This window comes from Ambystoma mexicanum, chromosome 3q (genome assembly GCF_040938575.1).
Source record: "Ambystoma mexicanum isolate Mex_15411 chromosome 3q, UKY_AmexF1_1, whole genome shotgun sequence".
Lineage (NCBI taxonomy): Eukaryota > Metazoa > Chordata > Amphibia > Caudata > Ambystomatidae > Ambystoma > Ambystoma mexicanum.
This window is the reverse complement of record NC_090926.1, coordinates 875,563,270-875,577,909: the sequence shown is the minus strand read 5'-3', so window position 1 is coordinate 875,577,909 and position 14,640 is coordinate 875,563,270. Positions and strand designations below refer to the sequence as shown.

At 45.9% G+C, this 14,640-nt stretch overlaps 1 protein-coding gene across 1 annotated transcript in view; it reads left to right on the top strand.

The window, feature by feature from the left end:
• ERN1 (endoplasmic reticulum to nucleus signaling 1) overlaps positions 1 to 14,640 on the top strand; it is a 749,808-nt gene that overhangs the window by 549,558 nt on the left and 185,610 nt on the right. The window lies entirely within an intron of this gene.

Sequence of the window (14,640 nt, the reverse complement as noted above, 5' to 3'; positions counted from 1 at the left end):
GCTCCTTACTACTAACGCGCTTCCAAGCATGGGCAAGCCAATCTCCCTGTGCTGACCCGATGTTTTTCGTGAAATCTGCCTGAAAAGGAACTACAGCAAATATCATGCTTCTGAGCAAGATCATGGAAGTGGGCCCCAGGGTTTTTATCGCGTTCATTGACTTGGCTCAAGCATTTGATCAGGTCGATCGAGGAACACTTTGGAATAAACTGTCATCCTGGAAATGTTCACCATAAGTTCTAGACCCCCACAAAAGCTCTACATATAAAGACCAGAATGAGAGTACGCTTGAGCCAACAGGGTTTGCTATGAGTCGCAATACCTGCGATCAGAGGGGTAAAACAAGGTTGCCCCCTCGCTCCAGCACTTTTTCTGGCATACCTGGGAAACTTTAAAAACAGCGAAGAAAGTGTGAGATCATTCCTGCCAACAATTGGACAAGTGAAAACAACTCGCCTTTTGTATGCAGATGACATGATTTTATTAGACCACACGGCAATCGGTCTACAGAGACAACTTGACAACTTATCAAAATACATCTGTGCCAACAAACTTGAGATTAACAAAGTAAAGACCAGTGTCATGTCACTAGAAAAATCTTGCAAGCAAACCGAAAAACTAAAAGGGCACTTGGAAGGGAGCCTAATAGAAAAAGTGAAAGAATTCAAGTATCTGGGAGTAACCCCTGACAGCTTGAAGTCAGAAACGTCAATGCAACGTGTGTTACTAGAAAAAACAAGAAAATTAACATCGCAAACAAAAGCTATGGATAAAAAGTGTGCCCGATTCTCATTGCTCCCAGCAATCAACCTTTGCAGAGTAAAGGTAGTACCGTCTTTAACATAATAGCGCTGAAGCAATGCCATACATACCAAAACAAATCTGGCTGAAATTGGAAGGATACTTCTGGAGAACTGTCCTCAACTTGCCTAAATCAACCCAAATGGCTTCAATTAGGTGCAAATTAAGCCTGCCGTCGTTGCAAGCAACGATTCAGTATAACAGCGTGATGTTTTACGGGAAAAGTCTGCTACAGGATCGTCCACCAAATATGTATTTGTATTTGTTTATTTATAACGCGCAAACCATCAGGGCGCAATTTGTACTAAGTTGCAGGTAAAAAAAATGCAGACAAAATAAAAAAATTGCAATACAGAAATTACAGTAACTAAAATTACATTACAGAATTTACAGTAACCGCATATAAGTTATTAACCATAAGCCATTTATCTAATTACATATATTACAAAGATTACAGTGCCACTAGGGTTGACGGAGGATATACCCTTAGGTGTACGGTAATAGTACAGCGGGCCAGAAATAGTATCAGAGGAGGAGGACCAAAGTAAGTGAGACAGACGCCGAGCAAGTCTTATTGCTGGTCATAACATGATAAACGCAAAATTATAGGGGGATGCTGTAAAATGCTCAACCTGTGGAAAAATGAGTGTTTCTTTGGACGGTATGCATGCTACAAGTTCTTTACACCTTCTTGCAGCCCGCCCCTCCCTCCTAGGATAAGCCTGGCTGCTCTGCCAACGTTACCATTATATTGAGTGGTGCCGGCCTGTGCTCTGAGCTGGACTTTCTGTATTGCCCGAGGATAGTCTTATAACGTCTTTCATAGGTGGACTTTAGAAAAACTGTCCTAACATGCCCCTCTAAAACTAAGTTGACAAAAGAAATGTTTCTGGTGACAATGGACAAGATGTCCCCATTTGTTTGAGAAATGCATCCACTAAAAAGGAAACTGCCAGTGCTCCCATTAACAAAAATAAGATTCTAAATATACCTTTAAATTAGGAACTACTGTGGAGAAGAGGCAACCATTGAAGACCAAGAGGTAGGATCAGATGGCCATATGCCATCACTTGACATTAAAGATTCACCCATTACATCGTCGCCTTCAGATGATCAAGACATTTAAAATGATCTTGAAAAGGGCTGCAAAGATGTGTTTAAAATGGAAACCTAAATGCATTGTAAAATCTATTAAAAAAAAAAAAAAGAGGATCACACCATTCTTAGTAGGTCCAGCCCTTGGGAAGCCAGTCAACCATTGGGTTGAGAAAAGATATATGCCTGCACCAACTGGCTCATTATATATAAGGAGTCATCTGACACCAGACTCGCTGGTGGTCACAACCACTCGTGAACATGTCAGAACAACTTTTGCTTAAACAGAGCTTCCACCAGATGGAGAGCACGAAAATGCATGGTCTGTGTAGGAAGTGGCTACTTTGAGGCACTGATCGGAAATTCCACGGCATTAATGGACAGCACAATAGAGCCCAATTGGATCAAATGGAAGATGTGGTTAAGGAAGTACTGGAGCTTTTCAAACACCAAATGTTAAAAATCATGCAGGAGGGAAAGCGATCTGCTAACGGTCATTAAAAATTCACTTGATGCAGCAGAAACTGCCGGAAGACTGATGGCAGACGGGACAATCATTAAAGGGTAAGCTTGGCTGCAGGGTTCAGGTTTCCTACCAGAAACTGGCAACGCTACTAGATATGCCAGTGGATGGAAGCCAGTTCTTTTGGCAAGCATTGGATGAAGCTTTTGAAAAAGCAAAAAGGAGCATGAGACAGCTAAGTCACAAGCAAGCTTGATCAGCAAAGGCGTTACCCATCAAATAGGCATACTTGTCATACTCAAACCTATCCCTGGGCTGCAGCACAAAGCACCATACACAAGCAGCTCGGGCAAATGGTATGAAAACCAGAGTGTGCGTAATGAAACGTTCTCAGGGGTTCAGAGACAGAATAGACGTGGCAGAGCACTTGGTACAGGTCAAACCCCAATATGGGTGGCCTCTGCTACAAAGCATTGACACCCGAATACATGTTCCCTTCCATTCAACTGAGTTAGGGGGTCCGATAACAATGTGCGTACGTGGAAGAGGAGTCTATAGTCGCACAAGTGAGGTCTATCTACTTTAACACATGGATATTGCATCAAGTTCTACAATAACCACATGATTTACCCCCAATAAATAGAAAATTACCACCAGACCATCAAATCTTATACAAGCAGAAATTCAGTCACTGATCGAAAAAGGAGCCATAGAGGAGGTTTGTGAATTACAGGTAAACTGGTATTTATTCATTGTACTTCCTTGTTCCCAAGTAAGACAAAACAAAAAGACCAGTATTGGACTTGACACCTACAAGCAAATATGTAAAGCCACAAAAATTCAGAATGATTAGATTACAAGAAGACCTCCCTCTTCTCAAGAATTGGAATTGCATTAGCACCTAGAGTGTTCACAAATGTAATGACAGGGATTGCAGCTCCCTTCGCAGATAGAGCTTTCCAGTTTACCCTTTTTGGTCGACTGGTCTGGTTGATGACAGGGGAAAAGCCTGCAATAAATGTTGCCTGCACACATAGGCCAAAATAAATCTACTGCACAGTATAGGTTTCCCAATCAACAAAAAGAAATCTTGTTTAGTTCCAAGCCAAAGCAAGCAATTTCTAGGGGCAATAATACCCAACTAGCATTAGTTTTCTCTTCCAATGAGATGGTCCAAAGACCATTGGCCAAATCCCTATTGCTCAGCCGGTCGTCAGATAAGTCCGAAAAGTAAGGAGTCTGCTAGGTATGATGGCATCTTGTATTTTCATTGTTTCTCATGCAACACTTGACGTGCTACCAGTAGAGCAATGTCTGGTGGAGCAATGGTCGCAAGCAAAAATCTAATGAAATGATCTAGGGGTGGTTTCACACTCACTGGTCTTGGCACTAAAATGCTTGAGTAAAGAAAACGTGTTGAATGGGCAATCTTCATTCAATTTTCCAATTCACATAACCATTACAACAGACTCCTCTCTAATAGGTTGGGGTGCCCATTGTCTACACCTCACTGCACAAGCAAAATGTTCAGCTTTGCAAAAGAGAAACCACATAAACGTACTAGAACTAGCAGCCAAAATGGTGCTGCACAATTTCCAAGCTCAAGTATTAAGGACAAATATTCTCATTGCAACAGAAAACACAAGTCATGTATTGTATCAACAAACAAAGCGGAACACACACCCCAAAGTTGTCCAAACTTGCTCAAAGCATCGGAGGTGGTGAAAAATAATACCCCTCGAAGCTTGACGTGTTCCAGGAGTACACAACTATCTAGACATCCTAAGCAGAACTCAAAAACAGGAACTTGAGTCAAAGTTCAAAACATGTACTCGCAGATCTTTGCACAATGGGGTAAGCCAACAATAGAATAACCGCCGAAAGTGCCAAAATGATGCCTCTAGGTACCGATAGAAGGGATCCCTAGGGAATGCTCTGTGGGCCAGTTAAGCAGGGTTATTTGCTTATACATTTCTCCCTGGCACCTCTGTCACAGAGAATAATACACAAAATGCACCAGGAACCCATGAAAATGATACTCCTATCTACTAATCATGTTGTGCAAATAACACCCTCACACAAACTATTGACACAATATCAAGTGTTTTCTGTTGTTGTTTATAATACAGCCTACATCGCAGGCTTTTTATAAAAACGCACACTAATTGTTGTTTTGGTAAAATCATCACAATGCCACAAGAACACTTGAAAAAAAACAAAGAAAAAGAACAAGATAATTTCCACCCTCCTGCTTCCCTCCGACATATTAAAACTGTATTTTGGAAACATGATTAGATCCCCTCCCACTGCTCCATAAGAGTTGTCTCACAGCACAGAAAGACTGCTGTCAAGCGACATCTTACTTTTTCTCCAGAGCACTGTCCGATGGTTGATCAGGGGTACATCATTGCCATGCAGTAATTGCTGCCAAAGGTTTTCCTCGTCAACCTGTTGGTTTCTACCCATTGTCAACAAAGCCCACTTTCTGTCCAAATTAAAAGCTGAGCAATTGCAAAGCAGATGTTTCGCGGTTTTGCCACATAAGATTTTTTGGGGGAATTCCCATTCTCACCCCAATTCTATCCCAAGAGTTATCAATATTGAATTTCAAACGGATATAGTCCTCACATTTATGAGCTTGGAAACTCCTGCACATAGACTCTAGGAGAAGGTCAGCTCATTTGGGCGTTAATGTGGTCAGCACTACTACTTTTAGTTGTGAGATTAATCCAGTTCATTTCAATGTCAGTTGATTTTGCATACGTTTTCCACAGTTGTTTGAATTGGGGGAAAGATGAATCTGTGTTGTTCAACAGCAGCCTGGCCTCCCAGCTAACACCCCTCTCCCACATCTTTGTACCTGCCCACTGTGCTCTTTCTGCAGTTAACCTCTTGGTGGCTGCTACTAGTGCCAAGCGATGTGAACAGTTGTGAACGTTTTGTAATAATTGGCCTGTTGCTTTGCTTAAGCAGGCCCAGGTTAGTAGAGTCAATGTTAAGTTCACTTAGGCATATTCTATTGGGGAAGATTGGGATAAGTGTAATAATGCTCTGATGCAGTCACTCTTCTCCAACCTCTTCGTGGTTTTCTCTCTCTATTTTCCAGGCCCGGACCAGACTACCGTACATCAGTTTTAGCAGTATTTTCATAACATGTACCATCCTTAATGCTGCAAGGGTATAGCCTGTGCGGGATTGTGCAAATGTATTTGCCCCCAACTGTTGTCACAATTTACTCTCCAGCAGTCTTGTGTGTACTGTCTAGATTAGCTGAGAATCACAATTAACCTCCACATATTTGTATTCACTGACTTCCTCTATTGATTCCCTGGAGGGCCCACCTAAATTTGTTTTTGCAACTTCTCTTGGGTACTTTGAATGTTATGGTCTGTTTTTTTTCGGATTTATGCCCAGATTATGATTTTTTGCAGATGTTAGGAGAGAGTTCAATGACTCTTGTAGCCCAAAGGAGTAAGGTTAAGTAGCACCAAATAGTCCACGTACCCAATCAAATAAAGAGGTATTTCCTAGTTTTGGAGGATATGCGAGTTGCCTTGTCAGCGTGAACATGAGGTTCAATCCAGTAGATGCATTAATAGATAGTGTAAGAGTGCCCTTGCTGTTGATTGTTACTTTGACTGTTATCTCCCTATATAGGGTGCTGATAATATTAGGTTAACCTCTCCGTAAACCCCATTTGTCCAGCATCCTCCATAAGGTGGCTCTGCAAATTGTATAAAGCGCAGAGCTCAAATCCACAAAGGCCACACATAAAGTTTGATTTGCACTAATGTTGTCCTCCTCAGATTGTCAACTGTGGAGCATGATTTTGGAAATCCAAGTTGATTGAACGGTAGGATCCGTTTTACTTCCACCCATTCCTCAAGTTCTGCCAGCAGCACCCTTGCAAAAAGTTTTGCAGGGGCATCCAGCATTGCGAGGACTCTATAACGGGCGGGCTCAAAGTATGGTCCATGTTTGCATACTGGGATGATGATACTTTATTCCCATGTTGCAGGTAGTAGACCAGTAGTGCTTATGGCCACAAAGAGTTGGTTTAGAACCTCTGCCCATCTCCATGGGTTAAGGTTCAGCAGAGATGTACATATGCCATCATGGCCCAGTGCTCGTGAGCCCTTGCTGTTACGGATCAATATAATGTCACTCACCCACATCCTCACACAATTAACCCTGGCATCTTGGCTCCTCGGTTCATAGAGTTCGGACAACTCCACTTTCCCTCAAGATGTATGGATATTTTAAAATGGGCATGAAGCCTAATTCTAGACACTTAATAAGTGGAAAAGGTTTTTAACTTGGTGCACAAAGGCAAACATCAGGTCTATTACCTGTTCCGCGTCAGACAATGTTATGATATGAGTCGTCATTTATAGCGCGCCTGTACACAAGTGTTTCTAGGCGTGACAAGGCAAGGGAGGGAAGACAGAGGGAAGACAAAACAAACAACCTTACTAGGTCTTGTTAATAGATTTATACCGCGTCAAAGCCCATGGGCATCCAGACGCCGAGAGCAAGAATACTGTAGCAGGAGATTGCCACGGGATTACTCTGAAGAAAAGAGATAGGTTTTTAGTTGTTTGCGAAAGGTAAGGAGGTCTGAGGTTTTGCGCAGGGATGTTGGCAGAGCATTCCATGCTTTAGCTCCTTGGAAATGGAAAGCTCTTCCCGTACCTCGGGCGCGTTTCGCTCGATGTTGTGTAAGAAGATTGGCGTCTGCCGACCTGAGATTTCTCTTTGGCCGGTAGATGCCAATGATATCTTTGAGGTATGCCGGAGCGTTGCCAAAGATACATTTGTGGCATGTGGTCATCACCTTAAATTGAATTCTATTTTTTACCGGGAGCCAGTGTAATTTTTTTCTGGCTATCGATATGGATTCGGAATACTTCATTTTAAAAATGATGCGGATGGCCTTATTTTGGATTTTTTGTAACTCTTGGATATCTGCATTGCTTGCTCCACCCAAGAGTGCGTTGCAATAATCAATGCGAGGCAAAATAACGGCTCTCACAAGTTTCGTGCAATTTTCGACCGAGACTAGAGGAGCGATTTGTCTAAGCACTTTAAGGTAATAGTTGGTACTGATAGTAATAGCTGCAACATGGGCTTGGCAGTCGACATTGCTGTTCATATATGTACCCAGAGTTTTCACTTTTTGAACCGTATTGATAAAACTACCATCAATAGTGAAACCCATATACTCTTGTCCCAGCTTCATTTGTGCCTGTCGTGAACCAAAAATCATAAGCTCTGTCTTCATAGCATTCAGGCATAACCAATTGTTAGACATCCATTGTTTTATCGATTTATAGACTATGTTTATTGCGCATTGGTCTAGGTCATATTCTCCGGTGATATTAAGGACCAATTGGAAGTCATCTGCATAGTTACAAAAGAAGGTCTGTGAGAGACCTAAGTCGTAACATAGAGGTAATATGTATATATTGAACAGCAATGGAGATAGGCAAGCCCCCTGGGGCACGCCACACGTAATGGTTTGTGGCCCAGAGGAGCTGTTTCCCCAGTGTACCCGTGACTGACGACCCTCAAGAAATGCTCTCAGCCAAGTAATAGCATTCTCAGGTCTTGTCATCTTGTCATTCAGATCGTGCAAGTGTGATACGCAAAAGTGCAGGGAGAGGGTAAGTGCCAGGGGGGAGGGAAGGGGGAAGTGCAAAGTGCAACCAGGCCAGCGCAGCTCTGGGTAAGTGCAAGGAGACAGGGGACTGTAGGGTTCCAGATACGGCCCCTAAATGCGCGGTAGGCCTGGAGGCAGTGCAGGGGCTACTAGTCCGGGGGCGCCTGGTACCTGCAAGACTCTGAGGGTAGCCAGCCAACCAGTCAGCGCAGCATACAGATTGGTCAGCAGGGGAGAGAGAGAGAGAAAGCAGAAGCGAAAAGGAAGGTCTTGAGCTGCTTCCGGAACTCCAAGTGGTCCGGCTCAAGTTTGAGAGGTGCAGGGAGGCCATTCCAGAGGGAGGCACTTGCAGAGCAGAGAGATCTATCCCCTCAAGTCTCTGCCTGGAGAAGCATCTGACCCTCAAGAGAGTTGGAGGTAGCTGAGCGAAGGGCTGAGAAGGAAGGCGTGGGCCCTGGCCCCATAAAGCCTTGTGGACGATGCAAAGGTTCTTGAACTTCATGCTAGCAGCCACCAGAGAGATTTCAGGGGTGGAGAGATACGGTCCCTGGGCTTGAGGCCACGGACCAGTCTCGCAGTCCTGTTCTGGATTAGGTGCAAAGGGCGATGAGTAGAGGAAGGCAGATTGAGAAAGTGGGCTGTAGTAGTCCAGCTTAGAGAGAACCACGGCTCTGGAGATAGTGAGCTTCTGGGGGGAAGTGAGGAAAGGAAGAATACCTCTGAAGAGGTGCAGCTGGTAGTTGGCCTTCTTGGCAAGGTCCGTGATGTGAGAAGAGGAGGGAGTGGAGTCGAAGATGACTCAAGGTTTTTAGCCTCACATAAAGGTGGAGGAAGAGGGCCCAAGGAGGGCGGCCAGAGTAAGAGGGTAAGCAGGAGCAGGGGTTCCAGTGAGGATGATCTCAGTCTTAATGGCATTAAGGCAGAGCTCGTTGGAGGTGCACCACTCCTGAATCGCGGATAGACATTCAGGAATAAGTGCAAGAAGAGAGGAGGCTGAGGGTAGCCTGAAGGACAGCTGAAGGTCATCCGCATAACACTGAAAGTTAGAGGAGAAGGTAGAGATAAGGTGGGCCAAAGCGGGCAATTAGACTTGGAAGAGCCAGGTTGAGAGGTTAGAGCCCTGGGGAACACCATATGGAGAGAGGTGGTGGAGAGAAAGGACCCAAGTTGGACTTGGGAGGGACGGTCTAGGAGGAAGGTCATCAACCAAGCCAGGGCCTGTTCCATGATACCCAGGTTCTCACGGAGACGATTGATCAGGATGGCATGATTAACCATGTCAAAAGCAGAGGAAAGGTTAAGGTGAATGAATACAGTAGGAAGGCTAGAATCAAGATTAGTGACCTGATTTGCACGGGTGTTAAGGACAGCAGTTTCAGTGCCTCTGGCTGCTCTGAAGTCAGACTGGTGGTCATGGAGTCAACCAACAGATTCAGTGTGGAGAGTAAGCTGGGACATGGCCAGCTTTTCCAGGAGTGTGCCCAGGAAAGGAGTGATAGATATTGGGTGCTAGTTTACAGGACAGGAAGGATCTGCAGAAGGCTTTTTCAGGAGAGGGTGCACAAGGGAGTGCTTAAGGGGAGAGGGGAAAATTCCAGTGGCAAAAGAGTGTTTGCAGAAATCAACCAAGGCTGGCGTGAGGGTGTAAATGTGGTCCTTGATGGTTCTGGAGGAGCTAGAAGCACGTTCATAGATTGGACTTGTGTAGAAGCCTAGCCAGGAGTGGTTGGGAGAAATGGGGAGGAGAGGGAGAGGGAGAGGTGGCCGCGGGAGATGGAGGGCGCAACAGGCGCAGAGTGGACAGAATGTGCTGAGTTTTAGTGGTGAAGTGAGAAACCTGAGCTGTACAAAGGGGCCTGGGTGGGAACAGGAGAGGTGAAGACTGCAGAAGGATTGGCCAGCTGCTTGTAGATTTTAAAGAGTTTGCCCGTGTTAGAGACCGCAGCGACGCTGGCTTTGGATGTGGGCTGTCTTCTTGGTCAGGACATGGTCTGTATTGCCTTTGGAGCAGGCGGCAGGCCAGTTTGTCAGTGGATGCGTCCGATGTCCTCCACTTCCTCTCAGCCACTCTACACTTGCGTAGTTTCAGGTTGGCGATATCCGAATCATACCAAGAGTTGCACTTTTGTGGTAGGCTTCAGATGGATTCTCAGGACAGGGGCAATGACATCCAGCATGTTGGAGATATAAAGATGCAGGTTAGCGAGTGCTGTGCCAGGATGTGAGTCATTCGCAGGCGTAGGAGGAGCAGAGAAAGTAGCGCCAAAGGCCTCCAATGACACAATCTTCATCGGCCGAATTACTGAGAAGGTAGGTGTCAGTGCTGGGGTGGGCTTCGCTGGGGGACAGAGCTTCAGGTGAGAGGAGAGCAGAAAGTGGTCTGTCCAAGAGAGGGGAGTGGGGAGTGGGGAGCGGGTTAGAGAGGGGGGGGTGTCTTAGGCGATAAGAACATCCAAGGTGTATCTGGAAGAGTGCGTCAGACCAAAGGCTAGAATGGAAAGAGTGCGCAGAGGTTGCAGAAGAGCCCCATGGAGGGATTAGAAGCATCCCAAGGAGGGATTAGAAGCATCCAGGTAGAGGCAAGGAGAGAATCAGAGAGGTCAGGCCACTCTGAGAGGAAGGGGGAGATTTGACCAGGTGGCCTGTAGATGGTGGCCACAGTCAGAGAGGGGCCAGGAGAGAGAGAGAGAGAGAGAGCCTGCAGACCAGGCATTCAAAGGAGGAGTAGGCCTGCGTAGGAATGACATAAGTAGGGATTCACTCCGGAAAGATCAGTGCTACTCCACCTTCGGGACGGTTGGTTCTGGGTTCAGAGAGGATGTTATAGCCATCAGGGATGTTAGGCAGAAACCTGTGCAGTTCCCTTAGGGACCAGTGCAAAAAGTTTAAGACTACAGGTGTTAGCAGTAAACCCAATTGGTAGCAGTCTGTACCACCCATATTTACCTGGTAGCTGTGGCTGAGCAGTCAGACTTCTCTCAAGAAGAGTTAGGCAGTATACAGAGTATTCACAATAGGGCTAAAAATACAGTAGCACAAGCAAACACTGACCAGAGCTTTGGTATACAAGTATATAATTATTTATTTTAAAACACACTTGAAAAAATACACTGGCACTAATATGTCAAGCAAGTTCAAACAGTCACTAGAAATATATACACCTACCTAATTAATTATTTGACAAGTCTAGGTTAATACACCACTTATTTAGCAAAACGGAGGTGAGCGCGTAACCATGGATGGCACTCCAATAATTTGTTTAAAAAGGGAGAGAAAAGGCAGAATAGGAAAATCACACAGTACCGACACTTTTAAGAACCCACAACAAGTCCAGAAAGGCAGGGTCTACTGTAGAGCAAAAAGTTCATAGGCCAGGCCCACTCTTGGAGAGAGCAAGGCGGAATGTGCCCAAGATCACACAGTGGAAATGCACTCAAGGTCTTTGCAGGAAAGTCAAAAAGAGGTTGGATCAAGTTAGAAAGGTAATGTTAACCGGTCCGGGGTCACCCCAGGATAGAGAGTGAAGGATTTACGGGGCACCTTGGACAGTCTGTTGCAAGGGAGACCAGGCGGGACACAGTACCTGAAATGGTGAGAAAGCTCCAGCGGGGGCAGTTGTTCCTGGCAGCGGGTGCAAGTCGGAGCTTCGTCAAGGGGAAGAGAAGATCTCGACGTGGAGGAAAGCTGGAGGTCGTTGCACTGCCAGGGAAGAAACCAGCCGCGGAGTTTCCCAGTTAAAAGGTACTACCCTTTTATTCGCGGTAGTGGTGAAGCGTGGCTATCCGGCCGCCGGGGTGCTTGGAACGGGCGATTCGACTACGAGACGATCCAGGAAGGCGAAAAAGGCGAAATGGTTGGTCCCACCAGTTCAAAGGGAAGAACACTCTCCTGGAAGAAGATCTTCTGTGTCGTCGGGAAAGTGGTGAGTTTCGTACAGCAGGGATCCACCGGTGGTGTCGTCGTAGATGGCTCAGCTTCTCCCCTCTTCGGATTCTTTAGGTCCTGGGGCGACTTCTGAAGTTCAAGTCCGCAAAGCCCTGCTTTTATGCAGAAAACCCCCATTCATCAGCCTAGCTGTCAATCAAACATGCTAAGTGGTGAGCCGGGCGGCTCACCACTGGGCCAATCACACAAGAGTGTGACTTCAGTTGCCAAGGCAACTCAGTCCAGGGTGCCTATTCCCCCCCCTCCCACACATCCTGTAGACCCAGACAGAGTGGCACCACTTTTGGAGGCTTCTGTGCAGAAGCCAAAATTGGAACAAAGGCCTCGACTTGGGTTAGGGTTTCAGAGGCGAACACAAACGCCATTTTAACGAGTCCTGGCAAAAAGGCCCAACCGGGGAATAAATATTAAATAAATAACCCGGCGGTATCTTTAACAATGCACCAAAAAAGTGGTGCGTTTAAAATGAATGGGAAAATCCCATAGGAAATATTCCGGTGGAATATTTCGTGTGGTATCCACTGCCACCAGCCAGAAACTCGACAAGGGGGGACTGGACAGTGCCCCCTTGGAAAACAGACCCGGGGCAATCAAATTACCCCTACCAGTGCTTCCACAATATGATGGTTTGTACTGGTTCTGTTCACAATTTGAGACTAGTAAAGCCAATGGTGACTTTACATGCCCTGGGAGACAGTAGTCAGTCCCAGGGTATGGAGTCTATGTTTGAGGGTCACTATGACACCCCTGTGTTACTGCACTGAGGGTGCTGTCTAACGCATATACCAAAAACACATGAAGCCCTATGGAGTAAAAGACCCCATACACCATAAAACACATTACAAAGTCAAAGGACATTCTCAAATCATGCCTAAGCGTGGGAGAAAGAGTCTCACTCTTAGCAGGAGAAAAAAATAAACCCCAAAAATCCAGCAAAGATGCTGGGGGACTCACTAGGTTTGGGAAATTAGCCTCGACAGAGAATTCTCCCTAACAAGGGATGAGTGTTGAAACTTGTGACAGAACTGGCTGTGAACCATGTCTCAGTGAGAGTAAGGGCATCCAGATCAAGATCCACAAGGAGATGACAGATGTCATAGGAGTGTTCGACAGCAGAGCAAGCGTTGAGACTAGCAATGTGGAGCAGTTTGCCACATTTGAAAGACTTCCGTGAAGGGGTACCAGCTTGAGGTACACACTGCGCAGGTGGTAGCGGGACTCAAGAGTGGGCAGTGGAGATATGAGATGGCAAAGTAGCCAGAGAGGATGAGAAGAGTGCCAGAGAGGTTGTGGAAGAAGGTGGTGACAGAGATTGGGCTCAGGGCCTTGGCCCAAAACGGTGCTATTCAGATAGACATTGATGGTCTTGAAGGAGTGGAAGGAGGCCAAGAGGACCTCCCACCACGTGCCACCATTAATGGGAGAGGAGGAAAAAGGAGAGAGTACAGAGACCCTATTAGTGGTCCATAGGTCTGGAGAGGGAAAGACAGAGTATGTCGGTAAGAGTCTGTCTGGAGGAATCACTGATGTAGGTTTCGGCAATAGGGAGGCCTGGTTGGAGACCAGGATGTTCCTCTTCAACTTCATCCTTCCTGACTTAGTGAGAGGGATAGGATAGGATAGGATAGGAGAAAGAGTAGCAGTTAGAGAAAGTAGGGGAGACAGAAAGCACCATAGAGGGTGCGAGGAGAAAGAAGGGGCAGGCAGGTACAACTCAACAGTACAAAGGGTAACCCCAGCGTGGTTCCTAGAGTGCCTAAAGGACACAAATCACAGTACAACAGTAACCACAGTTGAGTGGGAGCTAGCAAGTGGTAAGAGAGCATAAGGGCACAGATTACTGTACAATAGTACCCACAGTTGTGGGGACAAGGGGAACGTAGGGAGTGGGAGAGAGCCTAAAGGACACAGTTCACAGTACAATAATAACCGCAAATGAGGGGACCTAGAGAAAGGACAGAGAACACAAAGTACGGCTAACCGCTGGAAGGGGAGAGACTAGGATTGCGCAGGGACAGAGTATGTTAGGTCGGACAGTTAGGTGGAAATACGTGTAAAGGCGAGGAAGTTTAGTAGCGAGCAGTACTGGCTGCTTCCTCTCCCCGCACCTTTCTTAACGTTCGGATGCATATGGTCGACGGCTGCGTCGCACGGTCGCACTCTGCGCCGATACCCCTTTGCTGACAAACGCTAACGTCGCACAACACTGCAGCCTTGTCCTGCTCTGGAATTGCCACAGAAGGTCGTATCCTCGGTTCTTAAAGATTTGGATGTGTAGACGTAGTATTGTGCTAAGCAAACTCATTGGTCCTCCTTTTAAACCAATGCATAAAGCTTCCCTCAAAGAGCTCACATACAAGTTGCTTTCCTTGTGGAAATCACTTCAATTCACAGAATTATTGAACGCCAGGCTTTATCTGTTAATGCTTAATAAATAGAGTATGTTTGTTCTTCTGTCTAACTTGGTTTGAGTGCCCTATTTGAGGATCTTTGTACTGTTACACCCCGACCCCCATATTTCCTTTAGCCTTGCCTTACTGCTCTGCTACGCTCCCTTGATAGTTTGGCTAGATCTAAGGGTTAATTACCCAGTTCATCAACCCGGGTAGCCTCTCAGAACCCTCGCATCGGGTTGGTTCTAGAAATCCACCTCAACAGTTGTTTTGCTTTGAGAAGG